Source organism: Macaca thibetana, chromosome 12 (genome assembly GCF_024542745.1).
Source record: "Macaca thibetana thibetana isolate TM-01 chromosome 12, ASM2454274v1, whole genome shotgun sequence".
In the NCBI taxonomy this organism is placed as follows: Eukaryota; Metazoa; Chordata; class Mammalia; order Primates; family Cercopithecidae; genus Macaca; species Macaca thibetana.
In genome coordinates, this window is record NC_065589.1 from 96,790,605 (window position 1) to 96,805,490 (window position 14,886).

Below are 14,886 nucleotides of genomic sequence, written 5' to 3' on the forward strand. Positions count from 1 at the left end.
CTAAGCTTTTAAAAATATGTTAATTACCATTAAAATATGACTTTGAACAATTGACTTAAACTCTATGCCTCAGATTTCTCATTTTTAAGGAGAGGATAATAACTATCTCCTAGAATAACTATTTTCTAGATAGAGACAATATAGATATCTATCTATAGATAGATAGTCTCTGCCTAACAATCCTAGGATTGTTATGAAAATTAACTGTTTAACATTACCAAGTATTTTGAAAAGTATTTGGCACTAAGTAATTGCTCTACCAGTGCTTGTTAATTAAGGAAAAAACAAACAAACAAACAAACAAACAAATAAGTCAGTTATTGGCAGGCATTTCTGAGAAATTTCTATTAGTTGTAAAGGAGTGTAAAGATGAATCTATTATAAATGTAGTGATTACGCTTTGAAGGAGCCCTTTTAGAACTACCCATGTTTATTCAATATAACCAGTTGTAACACTGCCCCTTCCTCAGCCTGCACAATTCCAGCAGCAGGAAAAGAAAGAGACTCTAAGTCTTCATGTCATACTCTTGTACCACAGGTTGTATTCTTGGGCTTAGTGGTGAGTTAGGTATTTTTCTTGATGCTTCTTGCTACTGCTACTTGAGACAAATTGTGTCTCCCTGTTTACTTAAGAAAAAAAAGTTTAAAGCTCATGCCATCAAATAATGCAACCCCCACTTCCCTATTGCAGTTATTACTAAGACTCTAATGACCCATTCTCATCCCTTTAATATTTTTAACTCCTGTTTACTGTGACTCTTTGCAATACTATTGCTGTTGCAATTATTAAGAATTATCGATATAGATGCTTCTCTCACTTCCCTGGCTTCAAAGTTCCTTGGCATTTACTTCCCCACAGATATAGTCATTCCTCCATCTTCAGCCTTTCTCTCCTCATTTCAACTGAGGTATCATCAGTAACAACTGCAACTCCTCCAAATTTCCGTTTCAAGAATAAAACCAGTTTCTACTCACTCTAGTCACCTACCGCTAATAGTTCTTTACCAGTCTATGACTAACATTCTATTGACTCTATGCCTTTTCATTCTCCCTTTCTGACTTCATTCCTCACTTTCTTCTTTTTTAACAGTTTAGATTTCATAGAAGGTCATTTATTAAAAATGATTCAACTGCCTTGCCCATCTCCATTCACTGTATTTATCTGGCAAAATCCAAACCCTGGTTAAATATAATTCAATATCAACCTCATGCCTGTTCCTTTGAAGCTGAACAAATGTGAAGGAAAACATCATGACTGGTCTTACTTCAAATTCATGAGTACTATATGTAAGAGGAGAGCCAGAACTCAAATTGAATTTCTTAATTCCTCTTGTTCTACCACACAGCTAAATAACTATATGTTGTCCTCACTTCTCAAACTTCCAGCACCTTCTTCTCAATTTTACTCTCAGCAGGATTCTTAACTGCTGCTTCTAATTTCATTGAAAAAAAATATAAATATAATTAGGAAACTTTTACACACTTCCCATCATTATCTACTTTCCTACGGCATCTGCATCTTATTCTCTGGCTTTTTTAGCTTATCTGTGTAATCATAAGTTCCCTCCCTCCATCTGTGCATTACATTTTATTTCCTCTTCACTCATTCCTCAGTCCATTTACTTATTGTGGGCTGAAATGTATTTCCCAAAAATTTGTACTTTGAAGTCCTAACACTGAGTACCTCAGAATGTGATGGTATCTGGAGATAACATCTTTAAAGGGGTAATTAAGTGCAATGTGGTCTTTAGGGTGGGCCCTAATCCAACACTGCTGGTATTCATATAGGAAGAAGAGATTATGAGACAGACAGAGAGAGGTACCTGACTCATGTACTCAGAGATTAAGGGGTGACCATGTGAGGATAATGAGAAGACAGTCATCTGCAAGCCAAGAAGAGAAGCCTAAGAAGATACAAAACATGCCTACACTTGACCTTGAACTTTTAGCCTCCAGAAGGTTGAGAAAATAAACGTCTGTTGTTTAAGCCACCCAGTCTGTGGTATGTGCGATGGCAGCCCTAGGAAACGAATATACTACATCAGACAGTCTCACTATCTTTTCTGCAAGACTAATTATTCCTCTCTCAATAGAAGCTTCTCATCAGTATATAAATATGTATTTCCTCTGTCTTATACAAAGAAAAATTATCTCTTGATCGTGCATTCCTTCCTGCAACTATCTATTTCTTTCCCCATTTTCCATATAATTCTGCTTCTAAACTTTCATCCTCTCTTTCTTTCTTGAATATACTCCAACCAGGCTTCCCTTCTGTTTCTCTTCTTAAGACCATCACTCCACGGGAAAAGTGCTCCTTATCTAACAAACTTCTCAGTAATAGTAAGTTCTTTTCAATAACAATCTCCATGTTGTTATAGTACTCAATATTTATTTGTTATCTTATTTGGCCTATTAACACCATTTAATAGGGGAAGGATAAGTCATCTCCCCTCCCTCCATTCTCAGTGCTTAACTCCGGACTTACATATATCCAAATATATACCTGGCATTTTTATGCTTGGCTAATGAGTTTTGCTTAATTCCACCTGTCCAAAATAGCACTCCCTTTTAAACTACTTATCCATTTATCTCTACCTTAATACATGACAATTCCATTCCTCCAGTGGTATGGTTTGACTCTGTGTCCCCATCCTAATCTCACCTTAAATTGTAATAGTCCCCACGTGTCAAGGGCAGGACCAGGTGGAGATAATTGGATAATGGGGGCAGTTTTTCCCATGCTGTTCTCATGACAATGAGTGAGTCTCACGAGATCTGATTGTTTTATAAGTGTCTGGCATTTCCCCTGCTTGCACTCACTTCATCCTGCTGCCCTGTGAAGAAGGTGCCTGGTTCTCCTTTGCATTTTCCCATAATTGTCAGTTTCCTGAGCCCTCTCCAGCAATGCAGAACTGTGGGTCAGTTAAACCTCTTTCCTTTATACATTACCCAGCCTCATGTAGTTCTTTATAGCAGCATCAGAATGAACTAATACATCCAATAAAATCAAAAGAAAACAAGCAAACAAATAAACAAATATTCCTCATGTTATCTAGGAGTCCTCTTAAAATTCTCACATCTGTTATTGAATCCATCAGCAAATCCTGTCAGCTGTATATCTCTTCAAATGCCAGAATCCATCAATTCTGTCACTACCTTCCTCTTCCAATTATTCAAACTCTCTTGGTTGGACTCTCACCACTATTATCTTTGTACTTTACTTCACTTTATTCTCAATGCCACAGACAGGATCATCATTCTGTGATATAACCCACATTATGTACATCACTGCCCTAAATGCTTTGGTGGCTTCTCATCTTATGCAGGAAAAAAGTCAAAGGTTTTTCAAGGCATCCCAACATTTCTTCTGTTCTTTGTTCTTTGTTCCTCGAACACTCCAGACACCTCACACCAGAACTTGTGAACTTACTAATTATGTTACAAATGATGCTTTTTCAGAAGTGTGCAGGGCTCCCTCTTCCACTCTGCTTTATTATAATCTTATAAACTATCGTTTTCTTTATTTTTTTCCTTTCTCCCACTTTCCTTAATTCAATGAAAGTAGAGATCATGTTCCGTTTAGCTTACTGCTGTAACACCATATATAAAACTATCTCTGGCACATAATAAGCACTCAATAAGCATCGTGAACAAATAAGTAAATAGATTTACTAATATGAAAGATACATTCCCTGATCTTTTGCAATATGCTTACATAATCAATAGACTCTTTGCCCCCTTTTATTGCCAGAATTTCCTCAACAGTTAAATCTTGTCTCCTGGGCTTCAATGACACAGTTGTATGGAAACTTACTTGGATATTCTGATCCCTGGGCTAACCTAGGATTCTGAGAGAGTTAACATCTGATAGGGCAACTTTTGACTAATAGGGGATGGTTGCTGGTGGATAAAAGCTCTATTTTCCGTTCCATGAACCTTCTAAACCTCATTTGACACAATACCTCAAAGTGTCCACTGCAGTTGCTCATGATGGCAACTCACTGGTAATGGAATTTTGCATTGGCTTCACCTCCTTCCTTGGGGTCTCTTTCTAAAATAAACTGCCTGCATACATGTCTTTTCTCCGATTCTACTTTCTGAAGAGAACCCAGTCTTTGTCAATTTTTTTATGAAGCGAAGTCCCAAAATATTCCCTAGAGTATAATAGGTACTCAATAAATATTTGCAGAATAAATTATTGGACAACTCACTATAATAGCAAGTACCTTTATTACTCATTTTTAGATAAGTCTTGTAAGATAAAATTGATTTCATGCATATTATCTTCTATCATTTCATTTATAACTGTATATCAAATCCCAGAAACAAAAAGTCCCAAGAGACCACAAGAAACCATAATCATTTTAATCTTTTTCTCCAAATTGGCTAAAAGAATTATAGAATGTTTATAATCAAAGCTTTAAAATACCTCCTACTTTAATGGAACAAAAGATAAATTACAGTATGAAAAATTTCACCAGTGCCTTCTGCTAAAACCTACTCTACTGGAAGATTAATGACATCCTGCAGTTTAACTCTGAAACACAAGAAACTCTTTTAATTTGCAGTTTAAATAAGTTTTCTTCCTTCAGAACAATGTTTATAGTTATTGCATTTCTACGAACTCCTCAATAGGTAAATTCAAACCAAATAGTAGAAATGAGAAATAAATGACTTCATATATCTTGGCAAAAAGTAAGGTATGGGATCACAGTTAGAATGGTTTATAGTGCCCCTTATTCCACGTTTATTTTCTTTTCTCAGCAGTAAAAAGGAAAATCCTTATTCCTGAAAGTACTTCTGGCTGGCAGCTGCTGAGGTGAGGATCATGATTTCCTGATTCTAGCTTGGTTAGATTCAGTTTTTACTATAGACATAGAAATATTGGTACAGCAGTTAAGTGTACAAAACAAGTGGCAAACATCCCTAAACACAACTCATCTTCTGCCCTCAATCCATCTTGATACCCTTTGCAATTTCTTGAGTTTCTCATGAACTTCCTACTATAAGTTTCTAGAATCACACATTTAAAGGAAAAGCCATGTATTTCATGAATTCTTGTATTTGTGGATTCGCTTTTGCATTAACAGTTGTTTTCATTTGGCTTCTTGGGATTAAGTGTGGAAGACAGAAAACAGGTTACTCTTCTGAATACACAAGGATAATGACTGAGGTCACATGTCAAATTCTGTGAAAATGTTACTGGCATTTTGACAAATGTTTTACATCTTACTTTTCATTTAGGTAATAGTTATATGATAAACTCAGTGCCTATGAATATTTTAGCTGTTACCATCTCATAGACTATATAAACAGGTAAAGAAAAAAAGGTGGCTAGAAAACCTGGACTAAAACTGAAGGTAATTACTGAGAATTCTCAGTAAATGAGTCCTTCTATAGCCTCCTTCAGGGTTTCTTAAACCCTAGATTTTGCTTATTTGAACTTTTTAAGATTTAGAAAGTCATTTTTCCATTCAGGAGGTTCCCCAATCCTGAATATCTAGTATTTTGTTGTTGTTTTAGGAGTGAGGAGTAGTGAAAATTAAAATTATATTTGCCCTTAAAATAGTTTCCAAGGCAAGTTTGCTTATGATGTACTTTGAAATTGTATACAAATTGAGTACATATTTTAGATCATCTTTTCTTTCGACTGTACACATTGAACAGTAAAGTATCTTGCAAATCAAGAATATCGAATTAGATATCACAAGGAAGCAGACCTATTTACATAGCCCAGTGACTGTATTTAATAAATGATTGGGAAGTACTTGGTTGTAATGAAAAATAAAAAGGTATCTTTGAGAATGTTTAGAAAAATTAGTACAACATATTGATAAAACAATAACTTGTAGAGCTTTTAAGTTTTCAATGCACTTTTCCATATATTAAGAGTTTTGAGCCTTTCAGTGATTCAGGGAGCTAGGACAAATATATTTATCCCAAACACACAAACTAAGGAAGCAAGGTAGCTCAGACCTGTTGGCCAACTTGCTCAAGGCACACAGTTTGCAAGTTACTCAATCTAAGCTTAGACTTGAGTTATATGTGAATTTTTAAATAAATCAAATGCAAAGAATTTGTTTCCTCAAAAATTCCCCAAACAAAAACATACCATATTAACAGTAATTATTATAACATTATAACTCTTTAATTATGAATGATAAAACAGCACAAACTATTAATCAATTCTTATGAGAATAATGTAGGCTAGATTGTCCAAATTAATGAAAACTATTGTTATTTTCTACCAAAATTTAATGCTATTATTCTCAAAACCTCATCAAATTCCTTTCAAGTCCAAACTATACATAAAGTATAGTAGTCAAATTAAATAGTGTAGTCTTAGTAATACACAGGCCTGAGTATAAAAGGATGTATAACTTTATATATATGTAGGCAAAGGTTTTTCTTGATGTTCTCATTTCAATGAGTAGATGAAAATTTTCAACTTTTAATTCAAGTTTATGAAATCACTCCCATGATTAAATTTCGTTCATTGAAATTTTTAAACTCAACCAATCAAATATGCTTTCTCTCTCCTTCCTCCCTTCTCCCTTTGGGCAGTTTAAGTTTCTAGAAGTTTCCCTTTCACCTGGATTCAGCAAAGAACCATTTCTTTCCATGACATACTTGGCCACACTGATTTATATTTCATTAGTAGCTGCTGTCTCTTATCCTGGTAATCATAATGTCACCAAAACTCCAGGGGTTCAGTATAGGTCCTGCTGCTTGTGGCATAGAATGCCAATCACTGAGACAAGGAGTATTGTCAGGGAAGAAGGCTTTAATCTGGTGCTGCAGCCAAAGATAACAGGAGATAAAGTAGCAAATCCATCTTCCACCCAACTAAAATGGTGGGGTTTATATAGCAGGAAAGGTAGAAAACCAGGAATTAGGGAGTGGTAAGGAAGCAGTCATGATGGATGGGGGGCTGGTGTCTCATTTTCTGGACATGGTAATCTGATGAGCTTTAGTTTCTTCACTGAGGGCGGTTTCCTGAGGAAGTCAGATGAGACAAATGTCAGTTTCAAGTTTTAAAACAAGAGAAGGTCAATTGCTATGTCTATTCAAAAAAACATAAATATTATTTGTATGAGACTATTGGGCCAGTTTCAATAGTGTGCAACCATTTGTTGGTGAGATTTCCAGCTTTGCTATAGCCTCTATTCCAGCAGTCTATATTCACATCATCTAAATCCTAGCTCTCAGCTTCTTCTAGTTTCGAGCATTTCTGAGGAAAATACATTAAAAAATTAACTAAGGTAGACAGAAGGGAAATGTACTCTCTAAGTACTCTCTAAGTAGGACACTCTAAGATGCTCTAAGAGGACATTGAATGGGGAGAAGGGAAGAGAACTCAATTAAAGCCCCAATACATCATCCTCCTTCATGTATTCTATTTCCCTCTTTGTTCAGAAATTGATTTTATCTGTTGATTAGTAGTACAATAACTCTTACATTCCTTTTTCAACAAATGTTTACTGAATCCAGGAAAAATTCAGATGCTATGCTAGATTTTTGGTTCCAACATGAAGACCACACAGTCTGTGTTTAATGTGCTCACAATTTTACCACAGGTGACCACATAAATAGATAATTAGTGTGTAATCAATAAAAAGCTGTAATAATGAATAGAGTAATGTGAAGAGAGTGTTCCACTGGAAAGGTCTTTAAAAGTTTCATAGAGTCAGTTATCTAATTTTGTTCAAGAAAATTGAATAGAAATTTCAAAGGTGTGTCAGGGTAAAGTGAGAGAAATCATTACTGAGACTGACTGGACAAGGTTGCTATTGTGTGATTAGAATTCTGTGTACCCAGAGGAACTTTTGTACTTTCAGGGACACAGTACAATTTTACTGGAGCACAAGAAGTCTCAAATTAGAAATAAATTAATGAGAAAATTACTCTAGTTTATCCTTAACCACCATTTTTAATACTTTGCATTTCTCTGCTAACACGAACTGATCAATTGTTTGACTCTGTTACGGAATTAATTGCTTAATTCAGTCAAATTGGTAATCAGATTAATTGACTGGTTAAATCAATTGTCATTGCCAAGTTGGGTGAAACAGAAAAGATTGAATTGTATAGTTTGTTATAAAGGCAGGAGCTTGTTCTCAAATTTTTTGTTTCTTATTTAAGTAATGTCTATAGATTTTTTAAAAACTTGTTTACATTTTTTACATAGCACTTATAACTGAGTTTTTACAATATTGTGATGGAAGTGATGGAAGTGTTTTTGACTCCACTTTACTGATGGAAATAAAGAGGTATATCAGGGTTAAGTGATTGTTGACTATATTACTGTACTGCTAATAAATGGCAGTTTAGGACTTGAACTGAAGGGCTGCTGACTCTAAATCTAGCACTTTTTTTTCTAGAAATAGAGAGGAATGAAATATTGGGTATAGAAATTTTTAAAGTCATCAGTAATTAAAAGGTATACTAAGTCATGAGGAATTTTTATTTCACCACAGAAACATTTTCCTGCCTTAAGGTTAGGGTGGGATAGTAGTTTTTTGCAGTACACTTGGGAAATGGTTAAGTCTGATGGATGACCTGGCACATTATTGGAAATAAAGTTCCATCAAGAAAAACATGTATTACCAATCATTATCCTGAAGCTTTTCTAGAATGAATTGGACAAATATTTACAGGATCTCATGTGAGCTTCACTGTAATGTTGCCAAGGTGATATATAATTCTAAGGCCCATATTTTGTTTTTTTCTGTTTAGCCAGTTGAACGAAGATTCTTATTTAAGTGTCCACAGCATGATTGGTACTATTGGAAATGGAAACAATGAAAAGATTCATTTTTTAATTCAAAATGTTATCTTCCTTCCTTTTTCCTTCCTACCTTCTTTTCTTTCTGCAGAAGCATTCGTTGAACGTCACACTGTACCAGGCACTACTGCAGTGTGAATAGTAAACAATGTCTAAAATATGTCTAGCTCCTGGCAAAGCTCACAGTCTAGTGATGGAGATGGAATTCCCACTCATGAAACAATTGAGTAATTATATTCTGAATAATAAGGTATTAGCTAGAATTATACAGTCATATTGATAAGAAAAATAGTTGATCAGTTTAATTCATTAATTGAATTTGAGCAGAACTCACAATTCAAACCCCTAGGGATGAGTAAGAGAAGTAAACCTTATGGAAACTATGATACATTGGAGATTATATGTTTTGACTAAAAGGTTCATCAGTCTCTGTGGTTTTTTCTTGTTTGATTATTTGTTTGTTGTTTTTTTAAGAGGCTTTCCAGTAAAGACCAGAAAGCCTGCTAAATAAATTCCAAAAGAGCTGTAACACTTAGTCCCTGTGCTGTGGAAGAATACTGTTAAGTAGAAATTCAAATTATGCATTGTCAAATTAGCCCATCTCCCTCTTTTTTTCCTAGAAATCTGGAATTTAAAATTATTTTCTGAGCTTTTTTGTTTTTTCAAGATGGTAAATAAAATAGACTTTGGAAAAAGATTGTGTGGGACAAACAAAACAATCATGACCATGAGTTTGCAAACTCTATGTTTTTAAATTACAGAAGTGTAGGATTACCAAATGTGATAACATTTTTTGCAAGACAACTTACAACAAGTTTGATCAGAATTGGATTTGTCTCTGGGCATAGGAAAAAATGCAAAGCTACAAATTGAGAAGTACAACAGTAAAGAGAAGAGCAGAGGGGAGAGGAGTGGAGAGGGTAAAAGGGGAAGGAAAGAAGGGAAAAATAATCCCTTTGTTCACAAATGCTGTCTTTGTGATGGCTTCATTTTTACCCTCAAATTTATTAAAGAAGAAAAGCGTGTTTTTTTTTTTTTGGAATCAATTACAGAAATACTCCCAAATTGCATTTTCTCATGAGTGGTTAACAGATGTTTCCACAAGTTAGTGAGTTTACTCAAGTGTCAGAGGCTGGACATTTGTGTATAAAATCCTTCTTTAGTCAAAAAGAAGCAAATTAGAGAAATATCTTACCAGTGTAAATATTTCAGATTGTAATAAACTCCGTAATGCCTTAGCACACAATACTTGGCCAGAACACATTAACTTGTTCCCTCCAATTTCAATAGCAGTAGTATTTTCCTTTTTTAATTTGTAAAAACAAATCACACATAGCAAAAAAATTTTCCTAAATGTAGGAATCTACTAAAACTCTAACCTTTTAGCATGTGAACCTCATTTCTAAGTAGATAAATGACAGACTATTAACTTTCCTTTCTACTTCCTTTGAGTCATGACTTGACTTTCAAAACATTTGGTCAACCAGACTCAAAGTCTCCTTGCAGAAGAAACATTGAGAAATCATGTACTTCTCTCCTTTTACAATTCCCCTTCAGGGCAGAGCAATACAAGTGACCCTGGCTTTTGACAAACCTTAGCTGAACAAAGTGTAACAAGCCCTGTCTGTTTTGAGCAGAATTTTCTATTCTGACAGATACGGCTCAGGAGCATTTGATGTCTGCTTGCTGGTCATAGATAATGGTGCATCTTGGGACCATTGTCATTCTTGTCAATAAAAAGGCCTGGGGGGACATGCAACAAAGCTACCTTTTGATTCACCGTTTTTCTTTCCTTCACAGGACATTTGTAAGCCTGTGGTCAGCTAGGTCATTTTATTTTATCCTGATGTGCCTTGATAATAGCATCATGTCTACAAAAAATTTGACAGGCCATCGATGTTTGTTTCTTTGACTCCTATGTTGTTTTTCAGTCCTCAATGTCAAACATACTTTGAAAGCTACTGAATATGTTGGTTGGGACTGTATTTGACAAGACATTTCTTCTTTGATAAAATTAAGCTCATGGGGGTTGATTTTTGAATTTAAGGTAATTTGTTGAGCAATGCAAGACACTCTATCATTCTACTGGTGGCACATAAGAAATGTTTGAAAAACTGGAAATTCTATTTAATTTAGCTAAACAATATTTTAAAATATGAGTTTTGGAGACTGGAACAAGAGCAAACTGTTAAGCGCAAAATGGACAAATTGTGACTGTTATCACATTAAAACGAGGTCTACCCTCATATTTACTGAATTCTAATACAATTGTGAAAAATGCAATGTGCATGAATGTCTATATATGAAAGGAGGAGTTTACATAAAACTCAGTCTTCGAGGAAAGGCTGGCTATTGTTTCTGTTCTTAAAAACCAGTTGGAAGTATATGTTAAGAAATTATACTGAAGCTGCAGGATTACTTGAGGCCAGGAGTTCAAGATCAGCCTGGGCAACATGGCAAGACTCTATTTCTACAATTTCTGTTTTAATTAGTTGGGTGTGGTGGCATGCACCTGTACTCTTAGCTACTTAGGAGACTGAAGCATGAACACTGCTTGATGTCAGTAATTGAAGGCTGCAGTAAGCTCTGATCATACCACTGCACATTAGCCTTAGTGACAGAATAAGATACTGTCTTCAAAAAAAAAATACACACAAAAATATATATATACACACACACACATATATAAGTACATACACATACACAAACATATAAAGAATATATACGAGTAATATGCTATGAAATAATGAAAAATACCATTGAAAATATTTGAATGTCAAAGGGAATATGCATATCACAATAACATCCTTAAGGATAATATTGTACCATAAGGTTTTAAAGGGGTTTTTACATGCTGTGTCTGGTCAGATTGTCTGGAGTGTCATTTCTCCTGCTTTGAAGATAAGTAAACCAATGCTTAGAATGTGTGTGAGTTTTTTCATTGACAAAAATAAATTGACAAGTAGTTTGTATCAACTCCAAGAGTCTTTCCATCTCAACACAATAATATGTGCCAAGTCCTTTGCACAAAGTAAGAGCTCAATAAATGTCAGTTAGCATTATGAGAATTGGCTAGCATATATTGAAAATTCCTGTAGCTTACTGAATTATTTCAAGTCTTCTTCTGAGAAAGAGAATATTTTTCTTAAATGTAATGAGAAAAATTATTCATGTACACAACAGTCATTTTAGCATAATCATATCAAGATATTCTAGTATAATCATTAAAATCAAATCTGAAAAATTTTAGGTTGGAATAGATATTTGTTTATATTTCTGATGGAGGACAATACATTGTTGATAATCACTTCAAATAATAGTTGATTCTTAGTCATTACATGGTATTGTGGTCTTTCGATATTAACCAGGAAAGTATATCCAGAAGTTAAATACATATTTAAAATAAGCATAAAATAGAATTAAATAAATAACCTTTCCAAATACAAGACTTTTTTTTTTTGGCCTGATACCTTATGTTATTTTGTCCTAATCTAAGCTATCAAATTTCACAAATCATCATGTTCTACAGAAGGGTCCTTTCATGTCTTGGAGTACTTGGAAAATAGATAATGATCTCACGAGCTAGCACAGAAAAACAATTTGTAATTGGAACAATAGAATATTTGTAAACGGAACAAACAGAATCATCAGAATTTCACCTTGTCAGTGGGGCAAAATTAGTCATGGACTGAAGACTTCTCTGGGTTTGCCCTAAAAACTCAAAATCAAGCATCAAAAGAATCCAACTTACTCCAAGAACTTAACTGTGTGACAGAAGAGAAGCAAATACTTCTTTTAAATATGCAAGGAAATGCAGTAACCAACAAAGTAAATTTTTAAATGCGTTGGCTTATATCAGGAATGCAAGGTAGATTTAACATTCACAACTCATTTAATTATTTGACTGTATAACCGATTAAAAATGTAAAAAGAGCATATAATTATGTACAAAAAAATTTCACAAAATTCAGCACACATTCATAATAACAACTTGCAGCAGACTAAGAATTCAAGAAAAGTTTTTCAATCTAAAAACGATAATTTATGGCTAGGCACAGTGGCTCATGCATGTAATGTCAGTACTTTGAGAGGCTGAGGAGAGCAGATCACCTGAGGTCAGGAGTTCCAGATCAGCCTGGCCAACATGGCAAAGCCCCATCTCTAGTAAACAACACACACACAAAAAATTCCAGGCATGGTGGTGTGCACCTGTAGGCCAAGCTACTCGGGAGGCTGAGGTGGGAGAATGGCTTGAACCTGGAAGACTCCAGCCTGGGAGACAGAACAAGACCTTGTGTTAAAAAAAACAAAAGATAATTTATGAGTAATCTAAAGCTAATGATAAAAAACTGAAAGCTTCTACTTTAAATTCAGGAACAAAAAAGGATGATTAGTCTTACTATTTGTATCCAACATTTTACCAGAAGGCCTAGGCAATGCAATGAAATTGGGTAAAAAAATACAAAAGATATACAGACAGCAACAGAACTGAACTGATTATATGATTGAACATATAGAAGAGCCTATAGAATGCACAAAAATTCAAATACTAAAATTAATATTAGGTACTTTAAGGTAAAATTTAAATATAAAATGTTATTGTGGCTGTGTGCGGTGGCTCACGTCTGTAATTCCGGTACTTTGGGAGATCGAGACCATCCTGGCCAACATGGTGTAACCCCATATCTACTAAAAATGCAAAAATTAGCTGGGCATGGTGGGGCATGCCTGTAGTCCCAGCTACTCGGGAGCCCGAGGCAGGAGAATGACTTGAACCTGGGAGGCGGAGGTTGCAGTGAGCTGAGATCGTGCCATTGCACTCCAGCCTGGAGACAGAGCGAGACTCTGTCAAAAAAAAAAAAAAAAAAAAAAAAAAGTTAGTGTGTTTCTACATTTAACAAATTTGAAATTGAAATTAAAAGTACTATCTTCAATAGCATAAAATATTCAATACTTAAGGATAAATATAACAAAATATATGTAAGATCTAAAGGTAATAAAATATATGTAAGTCTCTGAAAATTACATTAATTTGTTGGGAGAAATTTAAAAAGAGCTAAATAGAGAAAGGTACTATGTTCATCTATCAAAAGAATCAACATTGTTAAGATGTAAATTATCTGAAGATTCAATATAATCCCTATTATTTCCAATGAGATTTTGTTTTTATGTAAAAATTGAAGAAATCATTCTAAAAAGCAAATGATCTAGTATAGGTAACATAATTTTCAAAAAAGAACAAAATGGAGTTCTTAGAATACATTTCAAGACATTTTACACTTAGAATACTACATTTCAAGCTACAGTAATCAAAAGAATATGATATTGACAAAAAGACATATAGCTCAATGAAACAGAATATATTATTTGACACATAGATGCTCAATTGATTCTTAAGGTAATTCAGTGTGAGAAATTTAGTTCAATTAGTCCTAATTCTAAATTCACATAATCGTCTCAGTTTTCAAGTCTAGACTACTCTCCCTCATCAGTTCAAAAGCCTTTTGCAACCTGCAAACTGGGAAAGCATTCCCATGTGGATCTACTTTCAAACTCTTAGATTTGATTTGCTCCCACTCATCTGAGTCATTTATTCTTTCCCACTCTCTCTCTGTGTCATGAGATATTGTAGATTAATGGGTTTAAGATGTCTTCTAATTTAGAAAGATTCAAGTTTTTATTTTGCTTTCTTGTTTTTCCGGTAGTTTTGGGGTAAGTTTTGAAAGAAGAAAAGGGCAGAAAATGGTATCGCTAACCTATTCATTTATCTTTATTCCTAATCTTTCCTTGTCTCTCTACAGTCTGCACTATAATTAAATCTAGAGTTAAATATTTCTATCTGTATAGTGGAAGATAGTATCAGGATATTTTTATACTTGTTGAAGTTAAGCTGCCCTGGATTTCTCCAATCATAATACATTCTATTTCTATTTTTTCCATGAAATAATCACTGTAATAGTCAGGGCTTATTGAGCATTTACAGCATTCCAAGCAATGGTCTTTAGAGTTAACAAAAATGAACTCCTGTGATCTTTGGAGGTGAGTAATATTATTATCCTTGCTTAACTGATAAAATAAGAGAAAACTGAGACAACAAAAGC

At 34.4% G+C, this 14,886-nt stretch overlaps 1 non-coding gene across 1 annotated transcript; it reads right to left on the bottom strand.

The window, feature by feature from the left end:
* Window positions 1–9,257: 9,257 nt before the first annotated feature.
* LOC126933254 (U7 small nuclear RNA) lies at window positions 9,258–9,319 on the bottom strand. The gene has a single exon (XR_007718494.1). It is a non-coding gene; the product is annotated as a U7 small nuclear RNA (small nuclear RNA).
* Between the last annotated feature and the right edge of the window lie 5,567 nt (window positions 9,320–14,886).